Below are 18,166 nucleotides of genomic sequence, written 5' to 3' on the forward strand. Positions count from 1 at the left end.
TGGCAGAGTTATAGCCATAAAACTATCTCAGCTTTTTCACCTCCACTCAGAGCTGTGTGAGGGCCCCTCACCACTCCCATCCTCATTCTCCATCTCGCAGCCAACAGTTACCCACTGCCTGATGCCCAAAGGCTAGGGACACTCCCACCAGGTGCCCCTCTGCTAGCTATGGGGAACTCAATCCAAGGCGTCCAGTTCTCAGGCCTGTGCCCCAGCTTCCTTCCTGCTCTGCCTGGTTCTTCTCAAGCCTCTTTCAGAGAGCCTGGAATGCTCCCTTGAATTTCAAGGGCATATTTTCTTGCATAGTTTTTGTGCGAAAATATATGTTGAAAGCCTATAGCATAGTACTTACCACTCACTAAATTAATAATTTAGTATAATAATAATTAATAACTTAAAACTAGTCAGCACTAATGATCGTGATGATTATTATGATTATCATGACTGAATCACTTAGAATAGTCCCTGGCTGTAAATAACAATTGCTTAATAAATGTTAGTCTTCTCCCCTCTTTAAGTTGCTTACGTTATTTACATTTTTTATAAGCAACTCCCAAAATTATAAAAGGCTTTCCTTCTTAAAGCTTTTGACTTTCAGCGTTCACAACACTCTAAACTCTTTCATGAATTTGTGTGGAATATTGTCTTTCCGTTCTTCGGTTCACCGCCTCTGTTTCATCCCTATCGTCTCCTCTGAAATGTCACCTCCTCGGCAAAGCAGTCCCTGACCTACCTAAGTAACCCCCTTCCCCCTCCTGTCCTGACTTCACTTTGTCCCTTTTCTTGATGGTGCTCAGCACTGCTTGTGATCATCTGTGTGCAATACTTTGTGTGTTACCGTCTTCCTCTCACCGTGTGTACTATCATGTCCACCAAGGCAGGTGGTGATGCTCCTGACACAAGACCTGTCCCATTGTAGTCACTCAATAAATATTTGTTCAACTAATTATCAGTTTCAACCAGAATTAAATATGCAGAATTAACACTTACCTTCAGACGGTGAAAATAAGGACTGCCAAGAGTGGTCGGTAATGGAAAAAGCCAACAAAGAAGTCTGAGTATGCTGAGCATTATGACTTTAAAAAAAAAAGGCAGCAATTCTCATTGTGACACTTGTACCGTGTTGCTCCTGGGACACACTCCCATCACTCTTCCCATACATGGCTTGACAAGCCATCAATCATTCCTAGGTCCAGTTACAACCGAGAGCATTCTACTGGAAAACAGATATGTCATCCGACCCAAGCACGGAGTGGCTCCATGTTCAGTAGAGGCTCCTGTAAGAAAACTCATGGGAGCAAAGCTTAGAAGATGGGAAACTGTCCTTTAAGTATGTTTGCACAGATTTATTTCTACTTCAGTGTCAATTACCCAGTTTCAATTTCTATCTCTAAACACCTTTGCAAAGCAAGTGCAATGTAGCCATACACAGGATCCAAAGTTATCAAGTTTTCCAGCCCAGGGGTACTTGACGTGGAAAGTCAAAAACCTTAAAAGGAACACTCATAATGTCCTTCTCATTACAGTTGCTCTGTTTGAACACATTTGACACAGAACAAGCCTTTTTGGAATAAATATGCTTTTGTTCCAATAACATTCTTGGACCTCTCAGACCCACTTGCAGAGACATTCAGAGAAGTAAGTGTGCTTTCTGCAAGCAAGCATAACTGCTGCTACTGACACCTTTCACGCTATGAATTTTTTTTTTAAAAAAAGCAAAATTCTCATCTATTTTTAATGATTTATAACAGGTAGGAAAATTTTTTTTTTATAAGGGTGGGACTCCCAATTAAATCAATTGCAGACTTTGAAATTGATTCAGATCAAGTGTCCTCTTCTGTAAGAAACCATCTCAGAACCCCCACTGTACGTTTGCTGCCTTTCTCTGTGCTCTCGCTGCCTCCTCCGGGTGCCTGGGTTGCACACTCTCACAGAAGACGTGCTCCTTGAGGACAGACGCTATGTCTTTCAGCCCTGAAGTCCAAGGAATTTTTTTTTAATTATGCAATTAAAAGAATATTTTAATTGTAAAATACACATAACATTAAATTTAACATTTTAATCATGTTTTTCATTGTTCTATAACTGGCCTGGAATTTCTTTGTTTTTATCAAAGGATTTTCAGTGTTGCTTTAGTTTCTGGTGTACAGCATAGTGATCAGTTAGACACACATATATTCTTTTTCATATAGGTTATTATGAAATACTGAATATAGTTCCCTGTGCTATACAGTAGGACCTTGTTGTTTATCTGTTCTGTATATAGTAGTTTGTATCTGCTTCCAAGGAATTTCTGTGTCCCAAACTATGTCCGGCATTCTACCTGGCATAGAGTAAGAGATTACTAAATAATAATGAAGGAATGAATGAATGAATAAGTTAGCCCATCACTTGGAGTTACGTTAGTCAGTTGCTCACCCATTTATAATCCTCTTCGTGTTCCTCTATTTTAGACATCATTCTGTCTACACAAGTGACACCTGATGAATGCATCCCTGAATACTATATTGTGGGACATATGGCTTAATATGAGAAGTCAGGTAGCCCCAGATGTGAATATTTACTCAGTTTACAGGAAACCATTCTTACCTTTGTTCTGGGCAGTCAGTCCTTTGTGAGCAGATCTTGAAGCTGCAGGTCACGGACTGTCTTCTTGATAATAAATAATGGCTCTTGTTTAAGCCTGAATTAGTCAAATGAGTCTGGGATCTAACAAGAGAGCTTTATAAAATGCTGCCCACACTGTCACAGGCCACACTTCTCATGAACTTAATCAGTGAGCTGGGACACATTTTGCTTTTGCTTGTTGGGGTTTCAAAAGGGCAAACCCAATAAATCCACTCACATTTAAAGTGAGCTATTAGCCCGCAGTAGACACGGTGTGCCCTGAACCATCAGTCCAGCAGCAGCATTCCCACTTCAGTGCCTCCTTTTCCTTTGCATCAAATGAAGATGACATCACTACTGCTGTTTTCCAGATTGGAGCAGAGGAGCAATGGCCACTACCTCTGGGTATATTCCAGTATTGCTTGACTGTTATCTTCTTTTCATCTTTTACCTCACAAGGATGGCATAAGGGTTCACAGGAAAAATTCTGTCCAGTTCTTTGAAATGAATAACATAAACATGGCAGACATCCATGTCATTGATCAATGAAATAATAGTCTACAAGCCAATGGAGGTTATTTTGGTCTTATTCTAGTTTTTTTTTTTAATGTAATTATTGCACATTCATGTTTTCCAGTCTAATAAGGGCCTTGTTATTAAAAGAGACTCTTTGAAGCTGTTTATTTTAAGTGAACATTTAAAAAATACTACCTTGGTGGCCTGAGTTACAGCTCAGATGGGAAGACATAAAATGCACTGTTCTGAATTGATCTGTTGAGAAAAGTAAAAGCACTCAAAACAGGACACTGGAGCATCAGGGGAAGAGCTTGTTTGTGCCAAAGGTGCATGTCTGTGTCCATGGCAGGCTCCATCCAGGCCTGGGGAGATGGAAGTGGGGCCCCTCCCTGTACCCCAATCTCATGCTAGCCACCACCAACCAAACCATCCTTCAATGGGATAGGGTGCCTTTCTTCCTACAAAGTCCTCATTTACCAAAATTAGAATTAGGCAGGTGGCCAGAATTGGGGGGGGGGTGTCATACAGAGTAGAAGACATTGCTCACCCAGCAAGGTGACCCTCCAGCCCAAGCCAGCACCAGTCCTCTCACAGCCATAAGGAGGGAAAGAATCCCACTCGGGAAGCAGCCAGAGGTGAGAACTGGGGTGTGGTGCAGGTGCCCGCCTTGTGGGTGATGACAGCACAGGACTGAATGGCCTTAGGAGGCAGGGAGCAGTGAGTCTGTACCTCGTAGCTGGCAGGGGGTTTGGAGGGAGAAGCAGACCCCAGGAAAGCTCAGAGACTCTTGGAGGGTTTATCCACATCTGGAAGGGGACATGGCAGCAAGGCTGCATTCTGATTTTCATGGGACCCAGGAACTTTTGCCTTTGTGGCCCCTTCTTCCATTAAAAACATCTTTTAAATTATATTTTATGACTGCACTGGAGCAACAATGAATATAATCCAGGTTTGAGTCATTCTTCTATATTAGTTTTTATATTCATTTCTTCTACTAATTTGAAATAAACTTACCACAAAAACATTTAGTGGCTCCCTAAAAGTATCATAGCCCTGGGCACGGTGCATGCTGTGTCTAGTGGACAAAGTATTCAAGTCAGGGAGAACCTGAACCTTCCTCATACTATATTCTCTTGAGTGGAAACAAGGTGTCCCAGAATGGGAAAGTGTAGGGAAATGGTCCAAGGGTCTTCCACCTGTAAGCTGTATGACTATGACCTTGAGTAAATTACTTTTCCTGAGTCTTGCCTTCCTCCTAAGTTGTAATTATGAGGATTCAAAGGAGATAGATACAAAATACTTTGCCCCCCTCCTGTTTTAAAGCAGTGAGTAAATGGTAGCTAATGATAGTAAGAGCAAGTGTGTGATATATAGGAAGCCACTTAAATGGAGTCAAAAGATGTAGCTTCTCGTTCTGTTTGTTTTTTTTTTTTTAAACACACTAGCTATGTGACACTAGCATTTAACCTTTCTGAGCCTTAGTTTCATCTGTAATAATATCCGCCCTGCCAACCCAACCTCACAGGATTGCTGAAAGAATAAATCAGATAATGGATGTAGAAGCATGTTTATTACAGATAAAAGCATTGCATTCAGGGATTATTGTTGAAAATTAGGTAGAAGGAAGTGTGCAGTGCCATTCTGTAGATGTTTATTGAATGAATGAATGTGTCACAAAGCTTTCAACTTTGGACACACTGAAATCTCCACTGGTGTGCTAATGGCGAAAAGCATTGCAAAGGCAGCTCAAGACAAAAATAACAAATATTTCATGTGAGAAGGAGGTTGTAACTAATAATCCTTAACTATAACTTTTACCAACATGTAAATACCTTAGATTGCAAGCTTCTGGGAAGCCCACTTTATTTGTATTTTTGTATCTTCAACACCTCCCATCCCAGTGTTGATACTCAGCCAATGCTTGAAAATTGAATTGAGTTTATCCAATAGGACTTGCTCCTGTAGCCAGTCTTAATCTTAATCTCTCTTCATACTGAAATATTCCTAACTGCATTCTTTCCCCCAAGTTCTTGCATTGCTATTTGTGTAAAACTCTCAAATTAAGGGCTTTCAACAAATATTACTTGGATGAATAAATTAATGTTTCCCACTGTAGTTTTATTTTAAATTTGTGTTGCTAACCATACAGCTAGCAGATGCTTGAGAAAATACACTTTTGTATTGTGGGAGATAAAATAGTTTAAACACCTAAGGTACCTTAATCAAATCAGACTTGAGAATGCCACTCATAATTCTTGCTTGGATGAATCACTGTACACGTCTATTGTATCTTAGAGAAGAATCATGACCAAATCTAGGAGTATCTGATTGATGGGACCAGTCCAGCATGCCCTCTTCCCAGCTTTGGAGGGCAGCCCTCCCATGTCCAAAAACAAAGTGCTCAAGTGTAAAGAACTCTCCTGCCAGCTTGTCAGCATCACACAGCCTGTTGCATCTTTGAAGCTGTGACCACTTGTTTGTTACAAGAACGAATGTCTCTGGAGAAGGCGTGTGGTGCATTTTGTGAAAATTGCTCCTTTTGGCAGCATCTGAGAATAAATTGGCATCTCAGCGGTGCAGCTGTGACTATAATTGACTGAAGTTCTCAGCAGAAAGGGCACTGACCATCTTTCTCAGGCAAATAGCTCTGTCAGAAAGTCCTCATTCCAAATACCTTGCCATCAGCCTTTAAAGGTAGATCTTTCACTGGCTTTCTTTGATGTGCATCTTCTACAGTTTTATCCTTTCCTCCATTAGTTCTAACGTGGTGGTTCTTGTGTGTGCAGTGGGAGAGTCCCTAGATAGTCTCTTGGATGTTAATCAGTTTTTGTTTTTGGGGGAAAAAATTGAAAGGAAGTCTTTTGATTTCATTTATCATCTGTGGAGGTTTCCATGACTCTTGTGTCTGTCCTGAAAATGATTGTCCCTAGTAAATTGTCCTGAGTGGTACATAATACTTAATGATAGCAAGATGTTCTACATGGAACAGAGAACAGCTTTTCAAAACAGAAACTGTTACCCTTGCATGAAAGGACATAAAGTAGAAATGTGGTCTTCATCCTGTGCCTAACCTCATCCCATTAGCATAAAGCAGTTCAGCTCTCAAGAAGGAAAGAAAGTCCTGGCAGAGAATCTTCTAAAATATGCAAGGAGGTTATTTTCCCGGCAGATCACAACGTTTATATTTCTCCGTGTGGACCAGCTCTGTTCTGCATCTGTTTGAAGAGTTGTATCTCCTGCATAGATTGAGTGTATCTGCATATTCCTTTTGGATCCCCAGAGCCTCTCCAGGCACATAGTAGGAGCTCAAAAAGTGTTCACTGGCTGAGTGAATCACATAGACTCAGCTTTGTGCCCTGAATTGGCAACACCCACACTTGGCCCAACACAAGGTCAAGTTCTACCCTCTTCGTAGACTGCTCCCCTCAGACACTTCCACATTCCACCATGCCACAAAAAGGATCTCAGTGATGACTTTTGTCTTTAAAACCCTCATTTATTAAAATCCAAACTTGAAACTGACCTAAAATGGCCAGCACTTCCAGGGAGACATTTCCTCTTCCTCCATAGATGGGGGGACCATGCACCATGCAGGTAGAGCCTGCTTCATTTCTCTGTGAATGCTGAGCCACCCTCCCCACAACTGTGTAGCAGAACCAACAGAAAGGACCCTAGTCTTAGAGTCAATACCACTTTGAAGCCTGCCTCTGACATATGCCTTGCGGCTTTGGATTTAAAACACAAAAAACTTAACCTGACTAAATTGTGTTTTCTCATAATTGGAATAATAAATCCAGTGCCCCCACCTGTACCTGTTGGAATGGGATTAGGTGAGAAACACAGAAGTGCCTGATGCAGAGTAGCTTCTCAGTGACTGTTCATGGTTCTACCCAGGGGCCTCTGGCAGGGCCAGCTGACCACCAAGAGAACAGGAACCTGTGATTGGCAGTGATGAGTTGCGTGACAAAAAGAGGAAGGAATAATCGGGTGTTCAGTGATCATGTGACAGCAATGGGGAGGGAGATAATGATGCAGATCTATGAGCCTACATGACGTGGTGGGGATGCTCCCCACCCCCCCAACACACACACACACACACACACACACACACACACACACACACGAGTCTTTCCATTTAGAACAAAGGGAAGTCCATTACTTCCTCTGGAAGTCACTCAGGCGGTCCTGCGAGGGATGGGGAGGCAGAATGAGGTACCCAGTCCCCACCCAGGTGGTACCCATAGCCCATCTACCTTTCAGGGAGCCAGAGCCTCTTCTCCTACAGATTTAAACATTTCCCATAGAAAAGCATTTCCTGAAACTCCTGTTTTCTGAGAACAGATAATGTGTTGCTTACTTTTGACAAATTTGGTATTCCGTGAAATATATGTAATGTACATAGCATTTTCCTTATTTCCATCGGAAGCATCAAAAGGCAAGTGTGGACTCGCTTACTCAAGCTCCTTCACATCTTCAATTTAAAGTGAATTAGGGTTATTTGCTCTTTTGTCTGTTGAAGACTGTCTTTTCCTTTAACTTTTTACCTTTAGTTTGTATAACTCTCATTAAAAAAAAATCTTTACCACTGCCCAGAGTCATTTACGAAGCATCTTAGGTGATGTGGCTCTGCCCAGAATGATCAGGATTAATTGGAGACATTCCACAGTTATTGAGAGTATCTTAAAATGAAACTGAAAGCGCCATCCTGTTCCAGCCACTGATGAACACAGATATGCCAAGAGCTCTCCCAGCCTGCCGGCGGTGGTCCTGAGTGGAACGCACCCCCTGGGACTTCCTGACAGACTGTTGGCGAGTCTGGCTTCCACCCAGTGTGCATGCATAGTAGCAGAGCCAGCTTTGGGGGCCCACCCCAGCCCTTGCCCGTCAGTAGTTTATCATCTCAGCCATGGAGAGGTGGATGCAAAGACCTATAGGAAGAAAGTTGTTCAGAGGCAGGGCTGTGACAGGACCAGCCGAGCAGATGAAATGTTTACATTGTGGGTGAGGCTCTTGTTTGGCTGCTGGAACCAAACATCTGTCACCGTCCTGCGGGGCCCAGAGGCCCTCATCACCTCCAAGTCAGGAACAGGAGGGGGCGGGGCCCCACTGTGACACCATCTGTGTGCCAGGGACTCGGGCCAAAAGACCTGGCGCACACGGGCTTAATTTCACTCCATCCAGTCTGCAATGGGGAAAAATCTCAGAATAGACGAGCAGAATTGTCATCCTCTCTCACTTCCCTAACCCACCACCATCTCCAAAAACCATACACTGATCATTTGCTGCTTGTAGGAGCTCTACTGTCCATCTCTGATCTTAAGCTCACCTCCTCCAGAGCTGCCCTCCTAAAAACAGTAACGGATGGCATTACTGTGTTTTTCCCGGAAGGAACATACCTGTCCTCCTGGGCCCCTGCTGCCTCATCTGCCACCACCCAGCTAGGGACCTCCCCCAACAAGGGTCAGATGACATATGATCACCCAGGCGAGGAGAGGACACACACATCTTCCGAGTGAAGAAAGGGAAGCTGCGTCTTCTCCCCACTCCTCTCAACCCCCTCCCCCTTAGCCTTGGCTTAGCCATGACCTTCCCTTACTCCTCAGGGTGCAGCCCATGGACCGGCAACATGGGAGCATCACTTGGGAGCTTGACGGCTCTGCAGCATCTCAGACCTACCCACGCACACAGAATCAGAATCTGCACTTTCACAGGATCCGCGGATGATTCCCCATGCACGGTCAAATCCAAGAAGCCGAGATCAGATGTGTGATTATTCTATATGAACTTCAAGTAGAAGGAACGCTCTACTTATTCCAAATCTTAGAAAGAACAGTAAAGAGACCCTAACATCTGTAGACGGGAAAGCACAACTACACAGAAGTTAGTTGCTAACATTAGCAATATTTATGCACAACTCTTAACTACCTTTGCCCAGCCACTGGCTCAGAAAGGTTCTGGAGAATAAAGCCTGTGTTTCTTAAGTAGAAGCACCCAGACAATGGACAGGGTGTTTCCTCGGACTCCTGTCCACCCTCGGAGCAGGAGGAGGCCCGGGCCCCTCACTCCTACCTTCTGCTGCAGCCAGAGAAGGGCTAGTGAAAACCACTTGGAACTTCCCTGTCACTCAGAGGCCATTAATTTTTTACTAGATGAAAAGTACTTTTTCCAAAAATAAAACCCAGAGTTATCATTTCAGTAGGCTGGGGAAATGTACAGTTCCTTATTATAGCTGCGAATGAGAGCAGTTCCATAACAGTTCTAAACTTCTGATTCTACAGTCTACTCTTCTTAGCAGGAAAAAAAAAAAAAAAAACATAGTAAAGGGCTCAGGTGCCCTTTAGACCCTAAGGCACACCTGTGCCCAACAGCACACTCGACAAATTCCTAGAGCATCACCATCCTTCATGTACGATTCCTCAATTCCTCGATTCCTCCCACGTAACCTCTCAGTGTCCCCCCTCCTGCCCCACCGACCCCTCTGGACCTCGGTTTTCCCTTTGTCAATGAGCTGTTAGAAAAGCTCAGATGCCTTCAGGGGCCTCATGGAATGAAAGCGGGGGATGGGGAGTGAGGAGGGGGCTTGCAGCACAGGGAGAATGTAACATGAGGACATGGACCATCGCAAGGTGACCATCCTAGCTCCTTCGGTGGTCCTGTTTGGATGTCATAAAGCTGACACAGCACATCTTTTTGTTATCTTTGTGCCAGTTCTTTAGGGCTGAGTATGCACGCGTGCGTATGTGTTCATTACTAGCCTGCACCTGTAGTTCCTGTGCAACAGGGGGCAGTAATGAGACCCAGTGGTGGATCCTAGGAGCCAGTGCTTTGTGGATTCCAAACAAGACCGTCAGCTAGCAGAGATCCCCAAGGAGCGGCTTGTGTATGTTTTTTGTTGTTGTTTGTCCTACACAGTATTTTCAGAAACGTTTGAATTACTTGGAACATTTAAAAATCAGGACATTTCAGATCTTTTTTTTTAATCCATATTTCTGACTTCTCTTGAATTGGAAAAAATCTGATGACACTCACCCTCATTTCCATGTGGCAACAATCAGCTAAATTTGTAGCCACTTCCCACTTTAGAGGCCCTCTCGCATTTCCCACTGTCCCCTCCACTCCCCAGAGGCTTCCGCCTGCCCTTGCCTCACTCCTGGTTCACTCCTGATTATGGCTCACCTGGGCCCAGAAGGCATTTCTGTTTCCAACCCCTTTTTACAGCCTGATGCAAAGCTGGGCTCCCAGTCAGGGATGGTGTGTGAGAGGCCAGATGGCTGAGAACATGGCTGGTGGGAGGGTCCACTTGATTTGGTTTACAAAGCACTAAAATGTTTCTTTATCTCAGAACATTAGGTTTAAAAAAAAATGGAATGCACTGAGAAGAAAATGAAGCCACTGGGTAGTGAAACTACCTAGCGATTAAACGGGGATCCAGCCCCCAACAAACATCAAATGGCAGTTTAACTAGCGGGTTCCTCTCGCTGTCAGTCCTATACTGGGCATCTCCCTGGCTCCAGCCTCGGGTCAGGAATGTTCTGCCATCCACGCTGTGTACCATCTGGGTGCAGGCCCTTTACATCCTCACTGACCCGGCTACCAGGATGCTCTCAGCCTCTCAGTTTACTCACTGCCCCTTGTAGCTACATTGTGCTTTAATTGTAGATTTGTTGCTGTTCCTTTGTTTTAATCTTTATTATTAATTACTTCAGATCAAGAGAAAAGAACTGAGGTCGGCATAACCTACCTACTTTCTAGCTTGACTGAAACCTACACGTGGCTCCAGATTGTTTTTTTCTGAGGAACAAAGTCATACAGAGCCCACCCTGATCCTTTTCTCTCACTTCCCAGAGGTTAACCAGCAGCCTAAATGATCCTTCTCTTGCCTTATTTAAAATATGTTTTTTAGATTTAACCATCTGATACGAGTTCCTTTTTAAATGCTAGGTAACGTTCCCCTGGAAGATGGATTTTAAGCTCTTCTTTTCTTTCTTTTTTTTTTTTTTCTCAGTTCAATTTTACAAATTTATTTTATTCAACTTGGAAAATGAATACAAATCCCTGGGTTTTGGGGGTGGGGTAAGGGCAGGAAGGAGGAAGAAGGAAGCAGGAGCTGAGGCAAGGTTATGAGCATCACAGTGGCTGTCTCACGTCCAGGTCCATGTCCCTGCCCAGGGAGGGGGCTGGAGGTTAAGCTTGGAGCTCAGGTCCGGAGGAACACCATGGTCAGGAGGCCCAAGACGTAGGCTGCCACCAACTTTTGTCCCAGGGAGACGTGCAGGATTTGGGGCAGCTGGCTGCCGAATTCATCCTGGAGCGGGAGAAGCAGGAAGGCCACAGAGACTATGCCTGTCAGCAAGAAGAGGAGGAAGGAGCTGGTGGCTAGTTGAGGGTAGGGATTTTCTGGGAAGTGTTGGGCCGTGGGTGGTGCTGTCCAGGAAGGAGGCCCTGGGTGGGGTGTTGTTTCAGGCTGTCCCTGAAGCTTAAGGGGGTATGCAGGGGCCCTCAGAACCGAGGTGATGTCCTTGCGCCCCACCACACGGCCCTCTGTTCTCTCCTCAGACAGCTCAGTGCGGAAGTGGTCCTGGACGTCATAATGACTGGGATTAGAGGCCACGTGGCGAATCACAATGTCAGTGCAGGATTGAGGCTTCACATACCCTTCCGTGTCAAACAGTGTGTATTTGGCAGGTGCTGTGCACAGGACTCGGAAGCGAAGCGCTGCTCCCGTGGGGTTATAGAGGGTCAGCAGCTGCCGGGGTCCGCTCCGCTGGTCCGCCCTGAATACTAGATCCGGGGGAAAGACGAGAACCGGGACAACAGGTCCCGAGAGAGGAGGGGCGCCCCGGGACCCCCGCCCAGGAGCCCCTGAACCCACCAGCTCCTAGTCCTGGGGCGCCCCACGGCGCATGCACGCTCTGGGCGGTGGAACATCCGAGGGCAGAGCTCAAGGGACAGGGCCTGGAGTATAGAGCTGAGGGGAGAGAAGGGCGAAAGGGAACCGGATGAGATCTTAGGGCAGGGCCTGGACCGATGCCGCCGCCGCCTCGGAATCCCGCTAGATGAGGCCCCCGCAGACCAGGCACAGGCCCCCCAAACCCTTTCTCAAGCTCTTCTTTTCTTGATGGGCGTACAAAATGTTTCCTCCTCGTTGTTGTTACCAGCAATGCTGCTGTGAATGTTCCTGTATCTCTTCCTACACACACGTGTACAAGTCCCTTTATACACCTGGAAGTGGAATTGTGAGTCACAGAGCAGCACTTTTTTTACCTTTATTTTCTTGCCAAATCCTTCTCCAAAATGACTGTGTTGACTGGCTCTTCAGCAACCACAGACGTAAGAGAGCTTCCTTTCCCCGGCTCTTTCCCCCTACTTGGCCTTGTCAAGGCTCTTAATTTGGGCCAATCTGAAGGTGAAATGGCATTTTGTCATCGTGTGAATTTTTGTTTTTCTGATTACTGGGGAGTTTGAGCATCTTTTCATGTGTTTAGGGACCACAGGATTGTCTCATACTATGAACTGCTTACTCACTGATTTTGCACTCTTTTTTTTTTCCTATCAGACTGCTTTCTTTGTATTACCTTGTAGGCATGCTTTCTAATTTCAGTAACAAATTGTTTGAAGGTTATATGCCTCACAAATGTCTCCTCCCAGTTTTTTTTCCCCCTAATATGGAGTCTTCTGTTTTAGATAGGTTTTGAATTTTTTTTAATGAAAGAAAAAGAGTCTATTAACATGTGCAGTGCACACACATGTGGGAGAAACTCAGTGAGGGGAAACTCAAAGGGGTGGTTAGAACTTGGGGCTCACATAGTGTCTTAACAAAGATCAGAGAATTTATAGAGAAGTGACAAGAAAAAGGAAAAGGGGCCCCTAAAGGGACAAGAAACTGTGGAAAGGTAAGCGTATGGAGAAACTAATGGAAGATATGGGTTATTTTAGTAAGATTTATTACGCAGGTTCCTCTCCCTTCTTCTCTAGACTAATAACAGTCTAGCGCTGTCTCCCATGGTTAAGACTCAGAGGTTTTGAATTTTAATATCATCCAGTTTGTTAATATTTTCCTTTATGGCTTATGCTTCTTATGTCTTATTTAAGAAACAGTTCCCTTCCTTGAAGTCATAAATACATTTTCCTGTGTTATTTTCTAAAGGTTTTAAAGTTTTACTCTCCACTTTTAAATCATTGATCTCACCAGAATTTGTATCTGTCAGGAAATAGGAATCTCTTCACTTTCCACTTTTATTGAGGACTTAATTTTTTTCCACACCAATCTGCCATATCACCTCCATCACACATGTATTTTTATATACATTTGGGACTGTTTCTGGACTCTCTGTGCTGTTTCATTTGTTCTTTTTCATCCACCCCACATTGCTATCACATGCCTTAGTTACCAAGGAAGGCTTCATAACAGTGGCAACTCCAACTATTTTTTGTTTGTTTGGGGATGGGAGGTAATTAGATTTATTTATGTATTTATTTTTAATGAAGGTGCTGGGAATTGAAGCCAGGGCCTCATGCATGCTAAGCATGCATTCTACCACTGAGCCATTCCCTTCCCCACCACCTCCAACTATTTTTTGTATTTCAAACTTATCTTAGCTCTTCTTTTTCTTTTATTGCAATACAGTTGACATACAGTGTTAATTTCAGGGGTACAACACAGTGATTTAACATTTAAACACACTACAAAATGATCATCACGATAAGTCTAGTAACCATCTGTCCCCATCCAAAGTTATTTCACTATCACTGACCATATTCCTTATGTGCATATTACATCCCCATAACTCTTCTTAACCTTGTGCTCTTCTGTGAGAATTTTAAGATCAGCTTGTTGTATATCATGAGGATCTCTACTGGGATTTTGTTTGGAATTGCATTGCTATAAATTAATTTGGAATTTTGTTTTAGAGAGATTCTTGTATAAGGTTAAGGAACTTTCTTTTTTATTTGTGGTTTGGTAAGAATTCTTAATCCTAAGTGATGGTGGAATGCTATCAGATTTTTTTCTGTCTACTGATATGATCATATGTTTTATGATATAACCTCTTTTTTTATTGAAGCGTAATTCATTTACATTGTGTCAATTTCTGGGGTACAGCATAATGTTTCAGTCATCCATATACACACATATATTCTTTTTCATATTCTTTTACATTATAGGTTCCTGCAGGATATTGAATATAGCTATACAGAAGAAATTTGTTGTTTATCTATTTTATATATAGTAGTTAATTTTGCAAATTCTCAAGCTCCCAATTTATCCCTTCCCATTCTGTTTCCCCCCAGTAACCATAAGTTTGTTTACTATGTCTGTGAGTCTGTTTCTGTTTTGTAGATAAGCTCATTAGTGTATGACATAATCTCTTTTAATCTGTTTTTTTATATTTTATTAATATTTCATTAATAGATCTTAAATATTAAACTATGCTTGCATTCCTTGAATAAATTCTCCTTAGTCATACATACTGCTCAACTAACTTGCTAATATTTTACTTAAGAATTTTTCATTTGTATTTGTTAAATGAGATTAGTCTATGATGTCCTTGTACTTTCTATTCATTTTTATTTGTTAGTCAAATGAGTTGGGTAGCTTTCTCTTTTCCTGTTCTTTAAAATAGTTTCTATAAGAAATAATTTGTTCCTTGAAGATTTGTTAAGTGTCACATATAAAACCATTTGGGCTTTGTGTCTTTTGGACAAAGTTAAGCTTCTGTTTACTGATTTCAGTTTCTTTAATAGTTGTTGGTGTAGTCAGACTCTCCACTTCTTCTTGAGTCAGTCTGGTATTTCATTGTTTCCTATAAAATTATCCATTTTATCTTAGTATTCAATATTATTGGCATAAAGATGTGCATCATAATACTTAATTTTTTTAATCTCTACTGTATCAGTAGTTAATCCCCCTTATAATTTCAGTATTTTTCTATTGCTATTTCTACTCCTCCCTCTCTCCCAGCCTTTCTTTCTCCTGCCTCTTTTTACTTTTTCATTTACACATATCATCACAAAGCTCAACTCTGAATAGTAATTTCTTCTGCTACAAGTTTGAAATTATAATTGATTTCTGAGATGGTAAGTAGGGCTATTTCTAAATATGCATGATTTTAGGTAGCATGTACTGCCAGAAAGATTGTCTCTTAGTATTTTAAATTCCTGTTTTCCCTGGAATTTTTCTAATTCTGACTAAAGACATCAATGTTGCAACTTGGAGTCCAGTCAAACCCCATCCCCCAAATCTAGGCCTTCTAAACTAGCTGTTTGGGAAGAAAAAAAAAATTTTTAGCCTTCCCTACCTTGCTATCCCACAAATTATCTTTCCCTATATCAGAAATCATTTTAATTGCTACATTTCATATATCTGACGTTAGTGTTTTGATTAAACTTATTAAGAGAAATATATATTCCTTTTTAGATATTTATTCATATATTCTTATGCTTAACTACAAAGAAAGCCCGAGAGTGTCTTTGCTTCTCTCCTGATCTTGGTACCCTGCCCTCCCACCCTAAACCCCCTCCCCAGCTCAGCATCATCACCTTGTAGAATCTGGAAACTTGTTTCACCTCAAAGTCCCTGCCACTTTTCCATGATCCCAAAGGCTGCCCTGTCTCAGTCTCTCTTTCTCTTTCCTGGAAACCGCAGTGAAGAGCAAATCCAACAGAAAGAGGGTGAGGGAGTGAGACACAACATTCCTGTGACAGTCTTCTGGCTCCCGGCCAAAAGTTCTACTTCCAAAAATCTCCTTTCTTTCCTAGACTGTGTCTCCCCACCAGGAATTAGATATAAAGCATATTTCTATCTGGGAAGCATAAATCCCCACCCTCCACTTTTCTTGGCTCAGAAAGAGATACTTTTTTCAAAAGCAGTTTCTGTTAAGAAGGGAACAGTGCTGCCTGCACCTCCGAGCTCATCTGGCTTGTCCCCACAGAGCCTACAGCTGCCCCGACTCTGGTGGGGTCATTGTCCTTGGCCCTGCTCCTGGCAATGACGTTCACAGGCTGCCTCAGAAAGTTTCCAGTGGCCCAAACTCTGTCAGCCAAACAAGACAGCAGCGATTTCAACAGATAATCAGCTTTCATCCCAGTGGCAGCTGGCACATTGGGAACAGTCAATAAATATTAATCGATAGCTATCCAGTGGCACTGAAGAGAGAAAAAAGAATAATCTCATGGCTTAACCGAGGTCACATGAAACAGATGCTGGGCCCCCCCTCATTTTCAAAAGATGGTCCTTGTTCCACTAGCTTGAGCTGCTCAGGCAGGGGAATCTGCCCCAGCCCAAAACCTTTTGCTTCCACAGGCAAGCTCTCCAGGACGACGGAGGTGTTCTGCCTCTGGTTGATCTGAACGGGGATTATTCAGGATACCCTACGCCAGCCTCATGAGAATTTTTTATAACTGTTTTCTGCCATCAAATGAGAGAGCTGAGGCAGGTCCTGACTGTGGACCTTGAGATGAAACCACAGCATCCGCCAATACCTCGATCCACCCTGAACGACCTATTTGTCTAATACAAATGCAGCCCAGTATTGCATCTTCTACAGTTTTCTGTATCTGAAAATTGGTCATGCTGGTGATAGATCTGGACTACTTAGTGAACAACCCTCTAAGAACTGAAAAAGATGGAGTGTATTGTTTGAAAACACAGAAAGCAGAAACTTTACTGAATGGCATAGTAAGTTTAGTCTGTTTGCGTGGAGGAGGGCCTGACAAGGTCTCTGACTTCCTTGGATGGTCCAATTTCAAGTGGTCTTCCTTTGTTGAGCATGTCAGGAGACGAAACCAATCTCTAGCCAAGAAAGGGACCAGGCCTTCTGATCAAGAGCCCCTGTCCAACTGGCTGAGAGGATTTGCCCTGCCCCCTGCATGGAGGCGGAGTTGAAGTCCGGCTCCAGAGATGCTTCCAGCTCTACTTTCCTAAGTGCTTTACTCCCTGACCTAACTGATCGCCCCTCTTGGCTCTTACTCCCTTATGCTCCACCGCACAGACAGGACTCAGCTCAACCCTGCCCCAGCTTCCCTCACTCAGTCGTGTCCAGCTCTGAAACCCTGTCCTAGGCCGGGGCTCTGGACTTCCTCTCTCCCCGGAAGGGAAGCTGGGATGTGCACAGGCATGTGGGAGAGAACACACCATCACAGTTCTCCTTCAGCCTGTTTCGTGGTTCCCGGAAATGCGCTATTTGGAAGGTACACCCAATAAACATAGCCTGCCTCACATCACTTGTCTGTCTCATTTCTCCAGATTGATGCTCCTTCAGAGAAGAGTCTTTACACTTTAATCAAGTGTTTTGCACGTGACAGTCTCCTAATAAAATTTCTTGATTGATTTCCAATCAGTTAATTTTCTAACTTACCTATGATCACCATCATGATTATGAAAGGTTGTTTTTTTTTAAAGCAACTACTGAAACTTTGCTTTTTTTTTTTTTTAAATGGGGAAGGGTATAGCTCAAGTGGTAGAGAGCATGCTTAGCATGCATGAGGTCCTCAGTTCAATCCCCAGTAGCTCCTCTAAAAATAAAGAAAGAAAGAAATCTAATTACCTCCCTCCCCACCCCCCCAAAACCCAAGAAAAACAATATTTTTTTAAAAATTTAATGGTTACCAAAGGGGAAAGGGGTGGGGAGGAATAAATTAGGAGCTTAGGATTAACACATTCACACTACTATGTATGAAACAGATGAACAGCAGGGACCCGCTGTATAGCACAGGCAAATGTACTCAGTGTCTTGTAATAAGCTATAATGGAAGAAAATCTGGAAAAATATACACACATATATATATATATGTATATGTATAATTAAATCACTTTGCTGTTCACCAGAATCTAATACAAAATTGTAAGCCAACTATACTTTCAATTTTAAAAAAATTTCATAGAGAACCAAGACTGAAGTAGTTCCTTAGGACTTTGACTCAGACCAACTATTGCTTTTGACACAGCTATACATTTTAAAGAAAACATTCTGTGGACATAAAGGTAAATTATACATAGCACCTTGCCATCTCTTAAGCATCAGACTTAAAAAACAACAGAATTAAA

The 18,166-nt window shown here is 43.0% G+C and overlaps 1 protein-coding gene and 1 pseudogene across 2 annotated transcripts in view; one reads left to right on the forward strand and one right to left on the reverse strand.

The window, feature by feature from the left end:
- KCNB2 (potassium voltage-gated channel subfamily B member 2) overlaps nucleotides 1-18,166 on the forward strand; it is a 344,982-nt gene that overhangs the window by 278,285 nt on the left and 48,531 nt on the right. The window lies entirely within an intron of this gene.
- LOC116149635 (motile sperm domain-containing protein 3-like) lies at nucleotides 11,101-12,218 on the reverse strand (annotated as a pseudogene).

The sequence above is a fragment of the Camelus dromedarius genome, chromosome 30, assembly GCF_036321535.1.
Source record: "Camelus dromedarius isolate mCamDro1 chromosome 30, mCamDro1.pat, whole genome shotgun sequence".
In the NCBI taxonomy this organism is placed as follows: domain Eukaryota; kingdom Metazoa; phylum Chordata; class Mammalia; order Artiodactyla; family Camelidae; genus Camelus; species Camelus dromedarius.